Source organism: Anabrus simplex, chromosome 8 (assembly GCF_040414725.1).
Source record: "Anabrus simplex isolate iqAnaSimp1 chromosome 8, ASM4041472v1, whole genome shotgun sequence".
Taxonomy (NCBI): Eukaryota; Metazoa; Arthropoda; class Insecta; order Orthoptera; family Tettigoniidae; genus Anabrus; species Anabrus simplex.
This window is the reverse complement of record NC_090272.1, coordinates 69,918,388-69,942,257: the sequence shown is the minus strand read 5'-3', so window position 1 is coordinate 69,942,257 and position 23,870 is coordinate 69,918,388.

Here is a 23,870-nt window from a genome sequence, read left to right as displayed (position 1 = left end):
CTGGGGCTTAGTTCCATAATGCGCCCAGCAAACGGCATTTACTTGAATAAGGAATTTTATTTATAGATATTAGAGTTAAAGACAGTTAATTCACTCATTTAGTTTAAACATTTGGGGATTCATTTGGAAAAAAGGCGTATTTTTATTCGTCAAAAGCGTTCATCTATTCGCTTACTTCAATCGGTTATCTACCAGACACATTTAAACCAAAAAGAAAAATATTCATGAAGCATCCGATTATTCTGCGGGATATAACTGAATGTTATTTGAAACTCATTCGATTATTTAAATAATCGGATGGAAGTTATTTGATTATTAAAAGTATTCCATTATCCCATCACTAATAGGGTGGGCATTTATCCATTCAAAGAAGAACTGACCCTGCTAGAGGTTTCTGAGACTGGCTCAGGTAGAGAAACTTGCTCTTTCTAATCCTCTTCCTGGAATTCGTGAGTTTTGAGACTCGTGAGTTTTGAGACGACACGGGGCAGTTCATGTCCAGTTTCAAAGAAGATATTTGTGATCCGCAATATTTTCTAGATACTAGCAATTCCAAGTGTCTCACAATCACATCACTTACACTGCTTTGTAATATTTCTTTTTTTTTCCCCGCTGCAGACTTGTACCATCTATCGGCCAAGTTAAGAGTTACTTACACTGCAAGCTGCCTCTGTGGTGTAGTGGTTAGTGTGATTAGCTGCCACCCCCGAAGGTCCGGGTTCGATTCCCGGCTCTGCCACGAAATTTGAAAAGTGGTACGAGGGCTGGAACGGGGTCCACTCAGCCTCGGGAGGTCAACTGAGTAGAGGTGGGTTCGATTACCACCTCAGCCAACCTGGAAGTGGTTTTCCGTGGTTTTCCACTTCCTTGTCTATCCCTTCCAATCTTTCCATCCCCCCACAAGGCCCCTGTTCAGCATAGCAGGTGAGGCCGCCTGGGCGAGGTACTGGTCATCCTCCCCAGTTGTATCCCCCGACCCAGAGTCTGAAGCTCCAGGACACTGCCCTTGAGGCGGTAGAGGTGGGATCCCTCGCTGAGTCCGAGGGAAAAACCGACCCTGGAGGGTAAACAGATTACGATACGATACTTACACTGCACGTAAGTTATACACCAGTGCAGACATAGTTTATAAATTTAGTATTGGTCTACGAATTGTGTGTCTACAATAAAATTTCGCTCTTTAAGTTTTCCGTGGTTTCACTTCATTAAGGCCACGGCCTCTTCCTTCCCACGCCTAGGATTTTCCTATCCCATCGTCGCCATAAGATCTATCTGTGTCGGTGAACTAGAGCCCTAGCTTTTGCCTGGTGTAAAAATGAGTGGGAAACCATCTTCAGCGCTTTCGACAGCGGGGTTCGAACCCACTGTCTCCCGGATGCAAGCTCATAGCTGCGCGCCCATAACAGCACAGCCAAATCACCCGGTCTCCGGAATGAAAGATGACAAGGAAAACCGAAGTACTCGGTGAAAAATCTGTCCCGCCTCCGCTTTGTCCTGCACAAATCTCACATGGAGTGACCGGCATTTGAACCACGGAACCCAGCGATGAGAGGCCGGCGCACTGCCACCTCAGCCACGGAGGCTTCAGTTTTGGATGAATCAGATTTAATTAATAAAACAGAATATAAATTAGAGCAATTTTGTTACTTTCATTGATCTGTCTCTGGCATATACTTGACTTTGACAATATGAAAGTGACTGAGGTATGAGCGGTGCTAGTAATGCCATTCGTTATGCAGCCGGTCCCTGCTATGAATGGTGTAAAAATATTGCTGATAGGGTCGGTTTGTGCACGCATTTCAGTGGGCTTGGCAGACTGATATGTAATAGCACCTTCTGGCTCGGTGAGAAAAGCAACGGGAAACTACCTCACTCCTCATATCCCTAGTACGCATCTTCAGTGATGGAGGAGTTGTGGAGGATCCAACCAGCCTTAGGGCTGAGGATTGAACATACGCAGGTGGATAAAATGAACGCGCTGCGTACTTTGAGGACTACGGCGACACTGATTTTGAAACACGTTTTAGGTTCTCTAAAGCTTCGACACTGCCAGTGTTATCCATAATCCAACATAACCTGCAATTCTCAACACATAGGTAGGCCTAAAGTGAATTGTTGTTGTTGTTGCTAGTTACTTTACGTCGCACCGACACAGATAGGTCTTATGGCGACGATGGGACAGGAAAGGGCTAGGAGTTGGAAGGAAGCGGCCGTGGCCTTAATTAAGGTACAGCCCCAGCATTTGCCTGGTGTGAAAATGGGAAACCACGGAAAACCATTTTCAGGGCTGCCGACAGTGGGGTTCGAACCTACTATCTCCCGAATACTGGATACTGGCCGCATTTAAGCGACTGCAGCTATCAAGCTCGGTCTAAAGTGAATTCTCGTACGTAGTTTATATCTTGAACGGTATACGACTGGGTGAATTTTTAATGAAGAACTGAGGAATATTGCCTTATTTTTGAGTGTAAGCTATATTTTTTTTCTTATTCTCTATACCTCCCCTGCGAACCATGTGACCTTGCCGCGGTGGGGAGGCTTGCGTGTCCCAATGAAGCAGATAGTTGAGCCGCAGGTGCAACTATATCTGTTGAGAGACCAGACTAACGAATGATTCATCGAAAGGGGATTAGCAGCCTTTCGGAAGTTGCAAGGGCGACGGTCTAGATGATTGACTGATATGGCCTTGTATTAATACTCAACATGGCTTAGCGGTGTTGATATGTCTACACGGCTGAAAGAAACGGGAAACTACAGCCGTAACTAACTCCCGAGGACACGCAGCTATCTCTGTATGAATGTTGTACTGATGATGGCTTCCTCCCGGGTAAAATATTCCGGAGGTAAACTAGTCCCCCATTCGGATCTCCGGGTGGGCGGTCATCAGAAATATGGATACTGACATTCTGCGAGTCGGAGCGTGGAATGTTAGAAGTTTGAATCGTTGTAGTAGGCTAGAGAATCTGAAAGGGAGATGGATAGACTAAAGTTAGATGTAGTTGGTATAAGTGAAGTACGTTGGCAGGAAGAACAGGATTTTTGGTCAGGCGACTACAGAATTACCAACACAAAATCAAACAGGGAAATGCAGGAGCTGGTTTAATAATGAATAATAAAATAGGGCAGTGGGTAAACTACAGAAGACCAGCATAGTGAAAGAATTATTGTCGTCAAGATAAACACCAAACCAATGCCCACCACAATAGTGCAAGTCTATATGGCTACTAGTTCAGCGGATGATGAGGAAATCAAAAGAATATATGAAGAGATAGAAGATTTAATACAATACAATATGTAAAAGGTGCGAGAATCTAATTGTGATGGGAGACTGGAATGCAGTGGTAGGCCAAGGAAGAGAAGGTAATACAGTAGGAGAATTCGGATTGGGACAAAGGAACGAAAGAGGAAGTCGGCTGGTTGAATTCTGTACTGATCATAATTTAGTCCTTGTTAATACTTGGTCCAAACACCACAAACGACGGCTGTATACGTGGATGAGACCTGGAGACACTGGAAGGTATCAAACAGACTTCATTATAATTAGGCAGAGATTCAGAAACTAGGTGTTAGATTGCAAAACTTTCTCAGGAACAGACGTGAACTCTGACCACAACATGTTGGTCATGAAATGCCATTTGAAGTTGAAGAAATTGAAGAAAGGAAGGGATGCAAGGAGATGGGATCTAGACAAGTTGAAAGAAAAGAGTGCGAGAGATTGTTTCAAGGAACATGTTGCACAAGGACTAAATGAAATGGCTGAAAGAAACACAATTGAGAAATAACGGATAGTCATGAAAAATGAGGTCAGTAGGGCTGCTGAAGAATTGTTAGGAAGGAGGAAAAGATCAACTAAGAATCAGTGGATAACTCAGAAGATACTAGACCTGACTGATGAACGACGAAAATAAAAGAATGCAAGAAATGAAGAGGGCAGAAAAGAAAACAGGCGATTAAAGAATGTGGATAGAAAGTGCAAGTAGTTAAGAAAGAATGGCTGAAGGAGAAGTGCAAGGATGTTGTAGGTTGTATGGCCCTAGGAAAGGTAGATGCTGCATACAGAAAAAACAAGGAAACTTTTGGAGAAAGGAAATCTAGGTGTATGAATATTAAGAGCTCAGATGAAAGTCACTTCTAGGGAAAATATACAAAACAGAAAGATGGCAGGAACATATCCAGCAGCTGTATCAAGGTAAAGACATAGATGATTTGGTTCTGAAACTGAAGAAGCTATTGATGCTGATGAAATGGGAGACGCAATTTTGAGGTCAGAGTTTGACAGAGCTGTGAGAGACCTAAATAGGAACAAGGCACCTGAAATTGATGAAATACACTCTGAATTACTGACTGCCTTACGAGAAACCAGCACGGCAAGGTTATTCCGTCTAGTGTGTAAGATGTATGAGACAGTAGAAGTGCCATCCGATTTTCGTCAGAATGTTGTGGTGTGGCAGTAGTGGTTGGCCTACGCGACCGCAACATCACAAGTGTCGTCAGAGAGTCGGATAGGCTCATGTCTGTCAAGATTGATTTAACATCAATAACTGCCCATATCATATCTTGCTATGCACCTAAAACTGGATGCACAGAAAATGAGGATGAGTTCTGGAAGAGTCTTGATGCCCATCTTGGAACAATTCCTCCAGATGAATTCATTTTCCTGTGGGGAGACTTAAATGGACATGTCAGATATCAACGGGATGGGTATGTCATGGAGGATACGGTTTTGGCATGCGAAACGATGAGGGATGTCGTATACTTGATTGTGCAGAGGCTCATGACCTAGTTGTGGCAACACATATTTCAGGAAAAGGATAACACATCTAGCTACATACACCAGTGGAGGTCATACTACTCGGATCGATTACTGGATGGTTCGACAACAAGACCTGAATATGGTAATGGATACTAAAGTGATTCCATATAACAGCATTTCCCCACAACACCGCTTGCTTGTTCTGGATATTAAAAAAAAAACTGTCAAACGTCCTAAGGCACCTAAAACCGGACCTGAACGTATCAAGTGGTGGAAAATGAATGTCCACAAGAATGAAATAAAGACAGCTTTATCAAACGTCTTAGTGAGGCCTGACCAGTCAGTTGATGACATGTGGGAAGATGCTGCAAAACAGACACGTCAGGGAGCAACAGCAACTCTCGGAAAAACAAAACCCGGGCGAAAATGCATTGATACACAGACCTGGTGGTGGGATGATGAAGTCCAACAAGCTATCAAGGAGAAAAAGGTAGCCTTTAAGACATCGTGGCTTAAGAATAAATGTAGGTACACGTGAAGCAATCCTGACTTTATGCCTGATCTTACAGGATCGAATTAAGAAGGACAAGCCCACGTACAGGGCGTTTGTAGATCTAGAAAAGGAATTCGATAATGTTGGTTGGACCAAGCTATTTGAGATTCTGAAGGTGTTTGGATCAGATACCGAGAACGAAGAATGATCTACAATATGTATCAAAATCAGTCTTCAGTGATAAGAATCGAGGGCTTTAAAAAGAAACAGCAATCCAGAAAGGAGTGAGGCAAGGCTGTAGTTTGTTCCCTCTCCTTTTCAATGTTTACATAGAACAGGCAGTAAAGGAAATCAAAGAGGAGTTTGGAAAGGGAATCACAATCCAGGGAGAGGAAATCAAAACCTTGAGATTTGCCGATGATATTGTTATTTTATCTGAGGCTGCAGAAGGTCTCGAGAAGTTGCTGAATGGTATGGAAGAAGTCTTGGGTAAGGAGTACAAGATGACAATAAATAAGTCCAAAACAAAGTAATGGAGTGCTATCGAACGAAGGCACGTGTTGCAGGGAATATTAGATTAGGAAATGAAGTCTTAAAGGAAGTAAATGAATATTGTTACATGGGTAGTAAAATAACTAACGATGACAGAATGTAAGGAGATAAAATGCAGACTAGCACAAGCAAGGAAGAGCTTTCTTAAGAAAAGAAATTTGCTTACTTCAAACATTGATATAGAATTAGGAAGATGTATCTTACGACTTGCATCTGGAGCGTGGCATTGTATGGAAGTGAAACATGGACGATAACTAGCTCCGAAAGAAAGAGAATAGAAGCTTTTGAAATGTGGTGTTACAGAAGAATGCTGAAGGTGAAATTGATAGATCGATTCACGAATGAAGTGATACCGAATCGAATTGGTGAGAGGAGATCGATGTGGCTAAATTTGACGAGAAGAGATAGAATGATAGGACACATCTTGAGACACCCAGGACTTGTTCAGTTGGTTTTTGAAGGAAGTATAGGTGGTAAGAACGGTAGAGGTAGACCATGGTATGAATATGACAAGCAGATTAGAGCAGATATAGGATGCGATAGTTACTTAGAAATGAAAAGGTTAGCACATTATAGGGTGGCAGGGAGAGCTGCATCAAACCAGTATATGGACTTATTACTCAAACAACAACATTCTCTATAATGCAATGCTTTCTGCCACCAAATTCAGTAACAATTCCGTCGCTTGGAAAAGTCATTTTAGGCTTCTTGCTTCGTTTCTGGTTAATACTGCACATAATTTACTATCAGTTATTTGCAAACACCGAATGCAATTACTAACTTGTTTACATTTCGATAGTGGCGGCAGCACGAACCGGTAGTCATTTGATTTCCGTTCGCCAGTATGAAAAATTTAAGGTTCAAATTCAGATTGAAACGAAAACTTAGTTTTGGTAAACCGAGATAATAAATTCTATGGTGAATACAGAAGTGAGCGTTATCCGAGATAATGCTATTAGCAGTGTTTTGAAAAATGTAGGATAGCAGTAAAAGTAACTGATGTTGGTGTGAATGCGGGCCTTAGAGTATACCGTGTGAGAATTTTGGGACTACAGTGCTGCCTATTTCAATGCAGAATCAAATCAATAACACTCACGATAATCTTAGAGCAATGCGAAGAAGAAATTAGCACCGTGGAGTGAATTATCCTTGTCAAACCAGCACCTGTTGAACAGTACAGAAAAACAATGTAAGTTATAAATATGTAATTTCCACAGTCACGGTGAAAACAAGTTTTCTCTTTTATTGCATTTGTACATGCATGACTAAGACATTTCCGACAAACGATGTCTTTACGTCTTAGCAAGTGTCGTCGACTATGTAGTAGACAAGACTCTTCAAATATCTGGCAAGCTGCCCATCATTAGCAGCTCCTGGGGGAGACAGGTACAAGATGAGGCCTCTTGAGAGATATAAGGTGTCATTTAGAATGCTGTCTGCTTACAGCTCTGTTTACTTCTAATGAGGTCCACTGCTTAATCCTCAGAACTATGAAGACCAGTAATCGCTTCACTTCCCACCACCAGAAAAACACCGCTGGAAACTAACGGACACACTGGGCGTAATAGAATAGAATAGAATAGAATAGAATAGAATAGAATAGAATAGAATAATTCAATATTTAAGTACGGTGGACACAGTCTTACAGGAGGAGGGCAAGATGAAAATTAATCCAAAACAAAGTGACGGAGTGCAATCCAACGAAGTCAGGTGATTCAGGAAGGAGGTGGTAGTGGAGGTGGTGATTATTGTTTTAAGAGGAAGTAGAACTAGGTAACCATCCTCTATATAACACTAATTAGAGAGAAGAAATGAAGGTATCGGCCGAAGAAAGGCAAAGGCCACGAAGGGCGTGAAAATGAAGGACTTCCTAGGATTCGCAAACTCCAGCCAAATGCTGGGTCTGTACCTTAATTAAGGCCACGGCCGCAATCCTTTCCATTCCCAGGCCTTTCCTGTCCCATCGTCGCCATAAGACCTATGTGTGTCGGTGTGACGTAAAGAAAAAAATCGCAAACCTAATACCGTTGGGATCGGAAAAGAACAAGTTGACCAAGGAAGGTCGGTTGGGATAGACGAAAGTGAGGAGCCTACAGCAAGGATGTGGAAGCAATGCCAGAACCCAGCTAAGGGCCCCGTGCTCGCCAACTTATGCTCTAAAGTTCAGAGCCTATGGGGCCCCTTTTAATCTCCTCTTACGACAGGCAGAGGTTACCGTGTGTGTTATTATACCGCTCCCACCCACCGGGGAAGTAGTTATGACAGAAGTAGGGAGGATATAAAATGCAGTCTAGCAAAAGCAAGGAAGGCCTTCCTTAAGAAAAGAAATTTGTTCAATTCAAACATTCATCTGGAGCGTGGCATTGTATGGAAGTGAAACATGGAATATACACCGGGATATATTGGCTTTTACGTACAGGTATTTCTGTGATTTTTTTGCAGTTTGACGTGTTGTGTATGCATGAAGAAAAGTGTATTGGAACACACATAAATACACAATCCCCGAACCAGAGGAATAAACCAGACACAGTCGCAAACCTAATACCGTTGGGATCGGAAAAGAACAAGTTGACCAAGGAAGGTCGAATGGGATAGACGAAAGTGAGGAGCCTACAACAAGGATGTGGAAGCAATGCCAGGACCCAAGCTAGACCGGAAATCGAACTCGGGACCCTATTTACCGAAGGCTACGATGCTGACCAATCAGTAAGGCCCGGATTCATATGCATTAAAAACTCCAAAAACATGCACATATGCACTAAAAATGTTAAAAATATGCACGAAAATATGCACTAGAAATAAAACAAAATGCACTTGCCGAAGGCATTATTCAATTTGAACTCAATGTTAAATTGATAAACATGTTTCATTCCTTGGAAAATGATGCATGGCAGTAGGTTATTAGCAGTTTTCAATGTTTTTAGGGGTCAGAGCCTTTCTGTTGTGAGACACAATTAATTTATACGCTGAAAATAATCGTTCTATGTCGACGAACGTAACTGGGCAATACTTGTACACTGGCTCTGACTGCTTATAACATTCTTCTGGTAAAGACTGCCTGATTCCACGCATGTAGTTGCTTATGGATTGAATGTTAGAAAGAAGGAAATAGGCTAGTTGTTATGAAAAGGATCATTATCCGCCTGCGACACTGAGAGCACTTTCCTTGATCAGAGAAGACTTCTCGTGTTGCCAAGGGATGTACAATATATAGTGTTCATCAGATTTTTCATTTCGTTCAGAAATCTTAGATAATCGATCACGCTTCTCCTTCTTCTTCTTCCACCGCTTTTCCCACATTATGGGGTCGTGGGTGCGAACTGTGTCGCACATGTAAATTTGGCCCTGTTTTAAGCCGGATGCCCTTCTTGACGCCAAACCTATGTGGATGGATGTGATCATTATTGGGTGTTTATGGTGAGGTTGGTAGTCTGGTGTGTTGTCTCAATATGAAGAGGAGAGTGTTGGGACAAACACAAACACCCAGTCCCCGAGCCAGAAGAATTAATCAGACGCGATTAAAATCCCTGACCCGGCCGAGAACTGAACGCGGGGCCATCTGAACCGAAGGCCTCAACGCTGACCATTCAGCCGATGAGTCGGACCGATCACAGTTCATAAGAGAAAAAAAATGCACTAACATTAAAAATATGCGCTAACTTTCAAGGTATGCATTTGCATATGCGCATATGCATTTTTTAAATATCCGGACCCTATCAATCAGTCAAGGACTATGAATTGCTAATTGCAAATAAAGAAAAAAAAAAAGGAAACACGTGTGCTTTTTCACGTAAAATACCGAACTTTGGCCTGTGAGTGCTGCAAAATTCCTGAAGTTTTAAAGTGGAAATATTTTCTTGGGTGTGTGCTTGACCGAGGCAGTAAAGTACAGTGCGGATAATTGTGCGGATAATTTCTAAATAATGATGTTTACTTGAATTTCATTCGGGCATCCTCTAGAATTCTCGACAAGTCAGTTTATCATATTTCATGTAGTTACGTTTACTTGAGTTGAGGCGACCCTTGAAATTAGTGTGGGAATATATTGATATACAGTAAATAGCCTTGAGTCCATAAAGCCGTAAATCTGACCCAAGCCTAACTGGCTCCTGCCCGCAAGTAGTAGAAAGGAAGGAACAAAGGTTCCGAAAGAGAACCACTCAATATATCGATAGTTGTCGCAAGAGGAAGTCCCCTCATAAACGTGTCACTCTAGGGGCTTGCTCCCAGGTATCAGGCTTAAAATATAGCCGTTTGAAATATATATATATATATATATATATATATATATATATATATATATATATATATATATATATATTTAACATTTTGCTTTACGTCTCACCGACACACATACTTCTTATTGTGACGATGGGATAGGAAAGGCCTAGGAGTAGGAAGAAAGCGGCCGAGGCTTTAATTAAGGTACAGTCCCAGCATTTGCCTGGCGTGAAAATGAGAAACAACGGAAAACCAAATTAGGAACTGCCGATAGTGGGGTTCCAACCCACTATTTCCCGAATGCAAGCTCAGAACTGCGACTCCCTAACCACACGGCCAAATCGCCCCGTAATACAATTACGGACAGTTGGTTGAGTTGGGGACCGGCCCCCGTGGTGTAGGGGTAGCGTGCCTGCTTCTCGCCCGGAGGCCCCGGGTTCGATTCCTGGCCAGGTCAGGGATTTTCTCTCGACCTGAGGGCTGGTTTGAGGTCCACTCATCCTACGTGATTAGAATTGAGGAGCTATCTGGAGGTGAGATGGCGGGCCCGGTCTCGAAAGCGCAAAATAACGGCCGAGAGGATGCGTCATGCTGACCACACGGCCCCTCGTAATCTGCAGGCCTTCGGGCTGAGCAGCGGTCGCTGGGCAGGCCAGAGCCCTTTCAAATGACGTTAAGTGCCCAAGGGGGTTGGGGGCTTGAGTTGGTAATAGAAATAAGCAAAATTATTTTTATGATGCCACCTTATTTCCATCGTATTACACATAGAACACTCAAATTTTACATATGCACTGTATAGTTCTTCTTTAACCCCCCCCCCCCCCCCAATGGCATGATTTATGCATTCATTTCAAAAAAAAAAAAAAAAACCATTTTAACTTCCTTTTTTTTTCTTTCTTTCTTTCTTTCTTTCATTCTTTCTTTCTTTCTTTCTTTCTTTCTTTCTTTCTTTCTTTCTTTCTTTCTTTCTTAATCCGTTTACCCTCCAGGGTTGGCTTTTCCCTCAGACTCAGCGAGGGATTCCACCTCTACCGCCTCGAAGGCAGTGTTCTAGAGCGTGAGATTTTGGGTCGGGGTATACAACTGGAGAGGAAGACCAGTACCTCGCCCAGGCGGCCTCATCTGCTATGCGATTTTTCCTTTGCAATTAATTTCACAAATAATGTATTTTCTGCTCAATGTTTCGAAATTGAACCTAATTAAACATACACCATTTCCCTCTGAAAATGCTTCTGCAAGTTTTCATGAAATTACACCCATCGGTTTACACGTGTTGTTTCGAACGGCAGAAAATCAGAGAAATATTTCATTTTTATATGTGATATAGAAGTATATACTTCTAATGATGAAGCAACGGTGCCGGGAGGTCTCGGTACCATGAGGAATTCTTGCCCGTCGACCCAATTAGGGCCTTAAGTGCTAGTGCATATTAGTTTTCCTAGCTAGGGACTGCATTGCTGTTATTAGTTTGTGGACGCTTACTAAAGAATCGCACTGACCAGGACATGGCTTCGAAGCCCTCTACCCCTAAAAGGGGTGGTTTAAGAGAGAATATCCTTAGGTCTCCCATACCAGAGACCTACGTTGTCATAATTACAAAATATTGGACTACGACTACTACTAAATGTTTTCATTCCTCCCCTGAAGTGGGAGGCGGGCCTCCTAGACGGTGGCGTAACCAGATATCCCGAACGACCTGCTGTACAGTACATATTTACACTTGAGAAACATTGAACTCAGCAGTGTTGCATTTGCTTCACAACTAAATGTCCAGTCCCTCAAACCACAGCACAGCCTCTGGAGTTGCCAGCAGGAAATCATCTTCACTACCATGATAGGCCCCAAATTTTGCAGTCGCTGACAATGTGGTGAATGGTTTGCCGTGGAGCTCCGCAGTCACAGTCTGGAGTAGTCAGCTTGTTACACTTGTGCACCGGCCATGGCCAGTTCTGATTCTATTCGGGGCAGTCCAGGTTTTACGCGGTAGCTGAAATCCACTTGCAAATTTAGCGCCTGAGACGATGTTTTGAAGGTCCATTTCTGTTGCTGCTTTGCATATAATTTTCCATTCTGCAAGAGGTTTAAAACCCCTGGCAACCATATTATTATTCACGACCGTATCATTACTTAAGCCAGGGCCTCTCAGGGTGCATGCACCAATGCACTGCATTGTGCACGGTGTAAAAGACGACTTCGCTTGGTTGACCAGAATGCAGACTCCCACTCCGCGATTTGGATCAATAGCGCTGCCTCTCTCTTTCCCCACGCCTGTCTCCCTCTTCCTCACTTGCCCCGTAGCGCCCCAAATCCGCGCCGAGTTGAGCCGAACTTAGCCGAGTCGCCCCGAGACGATGCGCTGGTCCAAGTCGAGCCGAGTGGGACCGATGTACTGTGCACAGGACCTCTGCTCCTAAGTTTACACGCGTGAGATTTTGGGCGCTTGAGAGGCCCTGTCTTAAGCTATACTACTCATCACGTAAGGCTATACACTAGAAGGCAAATATCCGCCCTATACTCTTTTTTATGGCTCATCACTGCTGCCAACTTAACTAGTTACATGATGAAATCACTAGACATAACCATCAAAAAACTAACCTCAATGTAAGTATCAATAATGGAGGTTCCCTTACCCAAGTCAATGATGATAAATGATTAATCAAGATATTCATAATTAAGTCGGTTGTCAAGCTCAGTGAAGAATTAAGGACATACCCACACACTCTCTCGCCCTCACTCAATTTAATGTTATATATTTCTGTCTTTATTTTGATACTAGCTGATGTACCCGTGCTTCGCTACGGGATTCTCAGAAAGACTGACTTTGTGGTTTTCTTAACTTGAAATCAACATAGGTCATTACAAAAGCGTAAGTATGAATGTAGCGATTAAAAGCAATGCTATCATATAAAATACTCGATCAAATGGAAAGCCGCGCGTTTTATCACTTTTAACGAACAGTGCTGCGGTTAGATTGAGGTGCCAATCTAATAGTCCAAAGTTCCAGAGCTGAGATGACCAGGCCGCAGATTGCCATGAACACTCATCTGCCATTATTCCGCTAAATATGCACACTGTTCATTCCAATCAGTGTCTCAGAGTAGGGATTGAATAGCCCGAATGCTATGATGATCCAGTCGGTTACGTACCAGTAGTATCAGAAAAATTATAAAACAGGGGAATGTCATGCTAAAGAAGAAAGTTATCTAACTCCCCAGCTACTTCCCATCAATATTCAGGCAGGCTGTTATACTCTGTACGACTGGGCGAGTTGACCGTGTGGTTAGCGGTGCGCAGCTGTGAGCTTGCATCCGAGAGATAGTGGATTCGAACCCCATTGTCGGCAGCGCTGATGATGGTATTTCGTAGTTTCCCACTTTCACACAGGTCAAATGCTGGGCCTGTACCTTAATTAAGGCCTAAGGCACTCCTAGCCCTTTCCTATCCCATCGTCGCCATAAAACCTATCTATGTCGGTGCGACGTAAATCAAATAAACAATACTCTGTACGGAGCAGTAATCCTATCTACCGGAGATGAAGGGCAACAGATGACACAAAGCACATCATGACAAACAATGGTCAATGTAATGTTATTGTTGATCAATGTTATGAGCTTTCTATATTGTAGGCCTTCACATTTAGTTTTCTTTCGACTCTGTGATTCGTAAAATAGTTTATACCATAAACTGTAGTTTCTTATTCTCCGACTTTACATACCAATTTTCATTAAATACTGTTTACTCATTTCCGGTTACTCGGCGCTGATATGGACTTAGTAACAAAAATCCAAAATCATGAATATCTTTGTGATCATAGCCAATACGGTAACAATGTATAAGACATGAATAATAGGAAATTTAATACTATATAACCCTAGTTATGTAGCATTCATCGATTACACCTCTTAATAAGAAATATTTGAGAATTACATTTTAGGCATTCCCCTAAACTACCATTTCACTCAGCGTGAATAAAATAATTTACAGCCTAGACTATAGCGACTTATTTCCTGACTTTGCATACCGATTTTCATCAAGATAGGACTACTAATAACAACAATATTTGAGAATTATATTTCAGGCCTTCCCCTAAACTACCATTTTTCTCAGCGTGAATACAATTATTGATAGCCTAGATTGTAGCAACTTATTCCCCAACTTTGCATAGCCATTTTCTTTAAAATACGACCACTAATAACAAATAGTTGAGAATTCAATTTTAGGCCTTCCCCTAAACTACCATTTCACTCAGCGTGAGTAAAATGATTTATAGCCTAGATTGTAGAGGCTCATCCCCCGACTTCACATACCGATTTTCATTAGACCACTAATAACATAAATAGTTGAGAATTCAATTTTAGGCCTTCCTCTAAACTACCATTTCACTCAGCGTGAGTAAAATGATTTATAGCCTAGATTGTAGAGGCTCATCCCCCGACTTCACATACCGATTTTCATTAAATTCTCTTCAACCGTTTTCTCGTGATGCGTGTACAGACAGACAGACAGACAGACAGACAGACAGACAGACAGACAGACAGACAGACAGACAGACAGACAGACAGACAGACAGACAGACAGACAGACAGACAGACAGACAGACAGACAGACAGACAGACAGACAGACAGACAGACAGACAGACATTACGGAAAATAAAACGTGCATTTTCTTGTTACTATGGACATGAACGATACAGAAATACCATTATTTTCAAATTCTGAGCAATGTACAGACAAAACTCTTATTTTATATATATAGATACGCATTACTATAACAGTATTCTTCAGTAAGCTCATGGAGAAAAACCAAACTACACAGCCAGTACCTAACAGAACAAATGTGTGTAAAAAAATGCGGAAAAATCTGCGGTTCTAGGATTGGCCTGTTTCTTCTTCTTCTTCTATGTACACTGCCCAGTCTCCCGGACGTTGGCGATCAATGTGGAGAGTGCTTTTCTGTCTTCAACAACACGGTACAGTTCTTCGGTACTTTTTATGCCTGTCCAGTCTTTAGTATTCTTCAGTAAGCTCATGGAGAAAAACCAAACTACACAGCCAGTACCTAACAGAACAAATGTGTGTAAAAAAATGCGGAAAAATCTGCGGTTCTAGGATTGGCCTGTTTCTTCTTCTTCTTCTATGTACACTGCCCAGTCTCCCGGACGTTGGCGATCAATGTGGAGAGTGCTTTTCTGTCTTCAACAACACGGTACAGTTCTTCGGTACTTTTTATGCCTGTCCAGTCTTTAGTATTCTTCAGTAAGCTCATGGAGAAAAACCAAACTACACAGCCAGTACCTAACAGAACAAATGTGTGTAAAAAAATGCGGAAAAATCTGCGGTTCTAGGATTGGCCTGTTTCTTCTTCTTCTTCTATGTACACTGCCCAGTCTCCCGGACGTTGGCGATCAATGTGGAGAGTGCTTTTCTGTCTTCAACAACACGGTACAGTTCTTCGGTACTTTTTATGCCTGTCCAGTCTTTAGTATTCTTAAGCCATGTTGTTCTCCTTCTGCCTACTGCTCGGCACCCTTCAATTTTGCCTTTCAAAATTAGATGTAAAACTGCGTATTTTTCACCACGCAAAACATGCCCTAGGTATGCAATTTTTCTGCATTTGATGGTGGTTACGAGTTCTTTTTTTGCATTTTGCTCTCTGTAGTACTTGTTCATTGGTGGCATGGTCAATCCGCGAGACTCTAAGCATTCTTCTATGAAGCCAAAGTTCTAAGGCTTCCAGTCTTTTGATGGTGGCCTCTTTTAACGTCCAAGCTTCAACCCCATAAAGGAGAGTAGATCAAATATGACATTTCACCATACGCTCCCGAAGTTTTAAATTTAATGTATCATCACACAACAATGTTTTCATCTTCCTGAATGTTGATCTTGCAATTTCTATTCGGCTCTTAATTTCTAGGTCTGGATTCAAATCATCCGATATCCAACAACCAAGATATTTGAGTTTATTTACTTGTTGAATATGTTGGCCTGTACAGTCACTTAAGATCTCACAAAAACTAAGTTCTTCAGGAAGACAATCAAACTCGTCAATGAGGGATAGCCCATCATTCTTCGGTCTTTGCCATGTGTAAATAACTCAGCTCCCTTCTTGAAATTTGCTCTTCTTTGTCGGGCTGAAGAGAAACCACGCTGTAATAATACACTCAAGCAAATATATTACATGTACACATGCCGCAAGTCAGTAATAATACACAAAGGCTAAGTCTGCAAACTGTCGTGACAAGACAAGGATAGGTTGATAACGAAATGTCCTTCCATTTGAACTGAACTGATCTTTATAGAGGAGTCTAATCCTCAACAAAAAATATCAGAAAGATGGACAGTGGCGGACAATACCTAACAAAGTCGTGTACAAAGAGCTAGAACCCATTACAGATACTATGCGGAAGAGGAGACTGGGATTCTTTGGACATATCATGAGGATGCAAGATTCGAGACTTCTGAAACAACTACAACAACACAATCTCATCTCAAAAAATGTCACAATAGGATGTAAATGGATCAGAGAAGTAAGAGAGGATCTGAAGGAAATAGGCCTTACAACAAAAGACACCACAAATAAAATAAAATTGAATACAAAGCTCAAGAATACAAACCTCTTTATCCTTACACGAAACGAACCAACAACATGCATATTTTCAACTGAGGAAAAGGGCACGAAGATCGGAGCGTCTGAAGAAGTACTGGGAGGACCGCAAAGCCCGAACAATCCCTTCAAAGAGACCTGAACGACGGACTGACTAAAGAAGAATAAGAAGAAGAGGAGGTAATGTTGCTTTCCTTTTCGGAGGAGTTCTTGCAGATTTTTCTTGCTTATTAGACATCCTTATCGAATTCTATACGTAAGTAATGGACGAAATAAGACCGTAATTAATAGAACGCTGCGTTCGTCATTTCACTCCAACTAATGTACGTTATTAAATTATTATTATTATTATTATTATTATTATTATTATTATTATTATTATTATTATTATTATTATTATTATTATTATTATTATTATTATTATTATTATTCGAACACGCCACAATTCTACTCACCTGGCATTACCCAAACAGACTTACAAGACCACAGAAAAAGAAAATATGCTTTAATTATACCCGAAAATGTAACACTAGTGATTTTAACAATACGGCAGTGGCAATATGCACGTAATTCTCGCAAATCACGAAATAAAGCATGATTGTATATTGCCAACATGCCAGATTAAAAGTAGGCCTAACTGTAAGACGTCGTATCGGCAAGTAGGGTTCCTAAACTGTATGGTTGGCGACACTGAATCGAACCCAGCTGTTAGAAAATAACTAAAAATCTCTACCTTCAGTATTAACAGGGGAGAAATAGTAAGTTTGTACCCTTAGTGTATACGCTTGTCCGGCCCCGCGGTATAGGGGGCAACGCGTCCGCCTGTCACCCGGCGGCCCCGGGTTTTTAATTGTAAAAGATTAATATCCCTGGCCTGGGGACTGGGTGTTTGTGTCGTTCTTAACGCTCCTTTCCTTTCATATGGTGCAAATAGGGGCAAAAGATCTCTATAGGTCGACGCCCCGAACAAACAGCATTAAAAAGTATATAAGCTTACGTGCCAGGGAGTATACACGTGCCTCCTGGGTGCTGCTAAATAAGCAACCGCGATACAGGTAGGTAGACTATCCAAAGGATCTCCCGGAACTCCCATACAATGGCATATCCAAGTCGTAAAAGGATGGTGAAGTTCCAGCTGGACAACAAAACACACTATTCACTTTGCAGTAGGGAGCTTCGTCCATTCGATATAACCTTTAGAGACGTTGTGCAAAGGTATTGCTACATGGATCGTCTTGTTCTTTTCTCTGAGTCGTTTAGAAGTAACAAGCTCGCATATATGGCATCTGTAGTTCCAAATCTTTTTCTGACAAAGAACATTGGTTTAGTGTGAAGGAAAAGGGGTTGTGAAGATGAGAGTCGGAGACTAGTTTGAAGATATTCATGGAATAGTAATCGGGGGATAGTTTGGTCCCCTTCAAATATACTATACTGGAAGCACTGAATCTGTAGAGCGGTCAAGGAATTCGCCAGTAAACCAGTCACCATTTCATTCATGATGCCCTGACTCTGCTACAGACGTTTCTTGTTCAAAATACAAATTAAACAAGAGAGAATTGTACACAAGTTACCAAAATATTACAGTATACCAATTCAATCATGAATGATAATGCTGTGGAACTAGCAAGAGATATTGAATATCTGAGGTGGGGTAACAATCAGGGTGAGCAGATTTGTACTTCGATTATGGATATATACAAAGATTACATCATCTCTTATTATGATGAACTCATACACACATATACCGGGTTAATGAGGGCCAAGGAAGGGACAGTGGTCGTGCATGTCTGGGGAGAGTGGATGACAGCCGTATATGGCTACGATAATCAGCACGTATTAGTGTTAGAATGATAGAGCATAGAATGTAAGTATCTCGACACATGTCTGACAACAGCTGCTTACTGCACTTGCCTTGAGATGAGTAATTCCAAGAAACACAGGTAGAAAGTGAGTTGTCTGGTCTGCGAGTTGTAGCTAAGCCAATGATGTAGACAATTTCATCTGAACCCACGTCGTTATCTCAGTGCTGGAAATCGCATGAGGGCGCAGTTCATAGCTTTTCATACACACAAATGATCTAGTGGTGGTGATTATTACTTAAAACAACCCGGTTGTCATCTTACTGTCTCTGCGAAGGAAGAAGGTAGCTCCGGGAGATAGTGGGTTCGAATCCCACTGTCGGCATCCCTGAATAGGGTTTTCCGTGGTTTTCCATTTTCATACCAGGCAAATGCTGGGGATGTACCTTAATTAAGGCCACGGCCGCTTCCTTCCCAGTCTTAAGTCCTTCCCTATCCCATCGTTGCCATAAGACCAATCTGTGTCGGTGCGACGTAAAGCAAATAGCCTAGTGAAGAAGGTAGCGGCAAGGAAGAGGAAAGGAAAAGGCTTGATAAATAAATAAATAAATAAATTAAATAAATAAATAAATAAATAAATAAATAAATAAATAAATAAATAAATAAATAAATGTTTATTCCTGAAGTCGTGGGTCGAGTTGTGTTACAGCTGTGATCAGGAGGGATTTTGATACCACTTTGTATGTTATAGATAAGAATGAAATAACAGATAACTCAGTAGTTGCTAACATCTGTTTTGGAACCTTTCTTATGTAGGAGATGTAAAGGCTGACCTCCAGTCACTGGGCACCTCTGTTGTTTGCCAGATCTCTGCAAGAATTTTCATTAAAATCACAATCAGGGCTTTGTCATCAGCTTCCACATTTCTATCAAACTGAAGTCTTCACCTGCGGCTTTGTGTTTGTTGTTGTTCTTCTTCTTCTTAATCCGTTTACCCTCCAGGATTTGGTTTTCCCTTTGGAACTCAGCGAGGGATCCCACCTCTACCGCCTCGAGGGCAGAGTACTGGAGTGTGAGACATTTGGGTCGAGTGATACAATTTGGGTGGAGGACCAGTACCCCGCCCAGGCCTTATCACCTGCTATGCTGAACAGGGGCCTTGTGGAGGGATGGGAAAATTGGAAGAGATAGACAAGGAAGAGGGAAGGAAGTAGCCGTGGCCTTAAACTAGGTACCATCCCGGTATTTGACTGGAGGAGAAGTGAGAAACCACAGAACACCACTTTGAGGATGGCTGAGGTGGAAATCAAGCCCCCATCTACTCAGTTAACATCCCGAGGCTAAGTGAACCCCATTCCAGCCCTCGTACCACTTTTCAAAGTTCGTGGCAGGGCTGGGAATCGAAATCGGGCCTCCGGGGATGGCAACTAATCACACTAACCAGTACACCACACAGGGGGAATTTGTAGTTCCTAACCAGTCATTTATTTTGTGTTCTCAGCGCAGGAGTATTATGATACTGAAAGACTATTTATTTATTTATATATTTAATTAATTAATTAATTTATTTATTTATTTTTTAAATTTATTTATTAACGAGCGAGATGACCGTGCGGTTAGGGGCGCGCAAGTGTGAGCTTGCATTCCAGGGGGTTCGAACCCCCATCGTTGACAGCCCTGAGGATGGTTTTCTCTGGTTTCCCGTTTTCACACCAGGCAAATGCTAGGACTGTACCTTAATTAAGGCCACGGCCACTTTCTTCCCACTCGTAGCCCTTTCCTATCCCATCGTCGCCATAAGACCTATCTGTGTCGGTGCGACGTATAACAGATTGTAAAAATAATAACATGTATTTATGTATTTATTTACAGATTTATTTCATTGTTTTATGTTCACGCGTTTTCCTTTCCTCTTCGTAGTCACTACCTTCATCCTTTACAGAGACGGAAGTGTGACAACCCGGTTGTTTTCTCACAAAAAATAGCAATCACTAACACTACATTATCTGTGTGTATGTACCTTAACTGTCCTACGGTAAAGAGTTCCGCAGTGGTATCGTTAGGTATCATTTGTCCGCAGTCCGGCTTCATGCTAAATGGTTAGTGTCCTGGACTTTGGTCACAGGGGTCCCAGGTTCGATTCTCGGCAGGGTCGGGAATTTTAACCATAATTGGTTAATTCCGCTCGCACAGGGGCTAGGTGCGTGTGTCGTCTTCATCATCATTTCATCCTCATCACGACGCGCAGATCGCCTACGGGAGTCAAATCAAAAGACCTGCACCTGGCGAGCCGAAGTAGTCGGACACATCCCAGCACTAAAATCCATACGACCGGGCGAGTTGGCCGTGCGCGTAGAGGCGCGCGGCTGTGAGCTTGCACCCGGGAGATAGTAGGTTCGAATCCCACTATCGGCAGCCCTGAAAATGGTTTTCCGTGGTTTCCCATTTTCACACCAGGCAAATGCTGCGGCTGTACCTTAATTAAGGCCACGGCCGCTTCCTTCCAACTCCTAGGCCTTTCCTATACCATCGTCGCCATAAGACCTATCTGTGTCGGTGCGACGTAAAGCCCCTAGCAAAAAAAAAAATCCATACGCCATTATTGTCCGCATTCGGAAGTCGATATGAAGTAAATTACGAAAATGTCACCTGTACGACCTCCCTCATAACTTTGTCCCTAAAGATCGTAGAGGAACCGTTATGGTACCACCACCTTGGTGTCAGAGGGAGATTTCTAACGGTATCCCACATGAGAGGTCGGAATTGATATTTAGACGGTTATTTCGCCGATTGTTCAAAAGAAGACCCAACTTCATAATTTGGACTACTCTCTTGCAGTGGTACTATTCTGAGATTCGGACTATCTTGTTATGTGAATATCGATCATCTGGTTCAAAAATGCAACAACTCAAAAATTGTCGATTTTGAGTTATTTATATAATTCTCTCCCATTTTTCAAGCTGTCTATGGTTGAGTACTGCAATAACTTGTACCGCTAATCAAAGCCGAACTAAACCGAACAATTACTATAGAAATATCCACAAATGTCACGAACTTTTCACAGCTGCACATTTTCAGGAACAGTATATTATGTGTCATTTTTCTAGAGTTGTTCGGAAGGATAAAAGAATAAGAAGCTACCAAGAATGTCTGATTTTATAGAGACACGTAAACTTTCAATCTCATATAACTCAGAACTAGCTTTCTTTGAGATGTCTCACTTTTGAACCAGATCGATATAAGACAACAAATACTCTATTTTTAGACGTCTTAACCATCTTCGTGTGTCTGCTAAGGAAATAGGTCCCGTTGCGGGGAGATAAAGGAGACAATGAGTACTAATTCGCCCCCGTGAATAACCTATTTATCTGTTTGGGTATGTAGGAACTCGCTCTCACCCGAAAGTTGTTGACCGGCATGAGTCACGCCACAGTACAGTATACAGGTGGTGGTGATCTTTGTTTTAAGAGGAATTACAAGTAGGTGCTCATCCTCTGAACAGTACGCACTACAGCAGCTATTCTGAGTGAACTGTGGTGATTAAACATACCATATCCGCCAGCAACGCCTGCCTGTCGTAAGAGGCCACCAAAAGGAGCCCCAGGGGCTCTTAACATGGGAGCGTGGGTTGGTGACTACAAGGCCCTTGGCTGCATCCTGAAACCGCTTTCGTTTCCTAGTGACAGGCTCCTCACATTCATCTATCTCTCCGACCTCCCTTGGTCAACTCTTGTTCTTTTCTGACCCCGACGGTATTAGGTTTGCGAATCCTAGGGAGTCTTTCATTTTCACGCCCTTCGTGGCCCTTGTCTTTCTTTGGCCGATATCTTCATTTTTCGAAGTGTCGGATCCCTTACATTTTTCTCTCTGATCAGTGTTATATAGAGGATGGTTTCCTAGTAGAACTTCATCTTAAAACCACCACCATCCCCCAGCAACGTGGTAAACGTCTTTATATCATGCTTCAAATTCAGGTTACAAAAATGTTTAACAGGTGGAAATAATAATAATAATAATAATAATAATAATAATAATAATAATAATAATAATAATAATAATAATAATAATAATAATAATATGCCTTTGCTGGCGAGATGTAGTGTTTACAGTGCACTGTGTCTTCTGGTATGGGCTATATCAAATTTGTTACCTTCATTGACCTGTCTCAGTCTCATCCTTGGCTTTGACAATATGAAAGTGACTGAGGTATGAGTGATGCTAGTAATACCATTGCTTATGCAGCCAGTCCCTGTTATGAATGGTGTGAAAATATCGCTCATAGGGTCAGTTGGTGCATGCATTTCAGTGGGCTTGGCAAACTGATATGTAATAGCAGCGGCTGGCTCGGTGAGGAAAGCAACGGGAAACTACCTCACTCCTCATTTCCCTAGTACGCCTCTTCAGTGACGCCTAGGCTATTTATGACAGCTGTTGGCGGAACTGCAGAGGATCAAACCAGCCTTCGGGCTGAATACCCAACATACAATAATAATAATAATAATAATAATAATAATAATAATAATAATAATAATAATAATAATAATAATAATAATAATAATAATAATAATAATAATAATAATAATAATGTTACTGCTTTTACGTCCCACTAACTATTCTTTACGACTTTGGAGATGCAGCGGTGCCGGAATTTTATCCAGCAAAAGTTCTTTTACGAGTCAGTAAATCCACCGACTCGAGGCTGACGTATTTGAGAACCTTCAAAAACCACCAGAGTGAGACAGGATCGAAACATCCAAGCTGGGGTCAGAAGACCAGCGCCTTAACTGTCCGAACCAATCAACCCAGAGCGGGCGGAATTGAAAGATGGGCTTGTAGGAATACATTGCAATTTTTTAAGGTAAACTTAAAGAAGGGCTTAACGGTCAGTTCCACAGATTTCATCTTTCAAATTATCTCAGTGGATGAAGAATGTTCTTTTACTGATTCCTTTTTATTTCTTTTTTTCTATTTCTTTTACATCGCACCGACACAGATAGATTTTATGGCGACGGTGGGATAGAAAGGGGTATGCGTGAGAAGGAAGCGATGGTGGCCATAATTAAAGTACAGCACCAGTATTTGCTTGGTGTGAAAATGTGTAACCACGGAAAACCATCTTAGGGCTGCCGACGTTGGGGTTTGAACCCGCTATTTCCCGAATGCAAGTTGATAGCTACGTGACCCAAATCGCATAGCCACTTGCGCGGCGGTTTTTTATTCCTCTTGGCAATCCTCAGAACACTCGGCACGTCACGGTACTAAACATCTTAACCATACCAACAGTCAGTCTGAAATAGGAGGGAAAATATTTATATGCAGACGGCTGGAAGCGAATTCATGTATCAAAATACGAATGTGATATAAATCTCGGGGGCGAATTCATTTGGTTACTTAGGGGAGAATGCATGTATGATAAGGATTCTTGGGACCGAATTCATGAGACCCCCT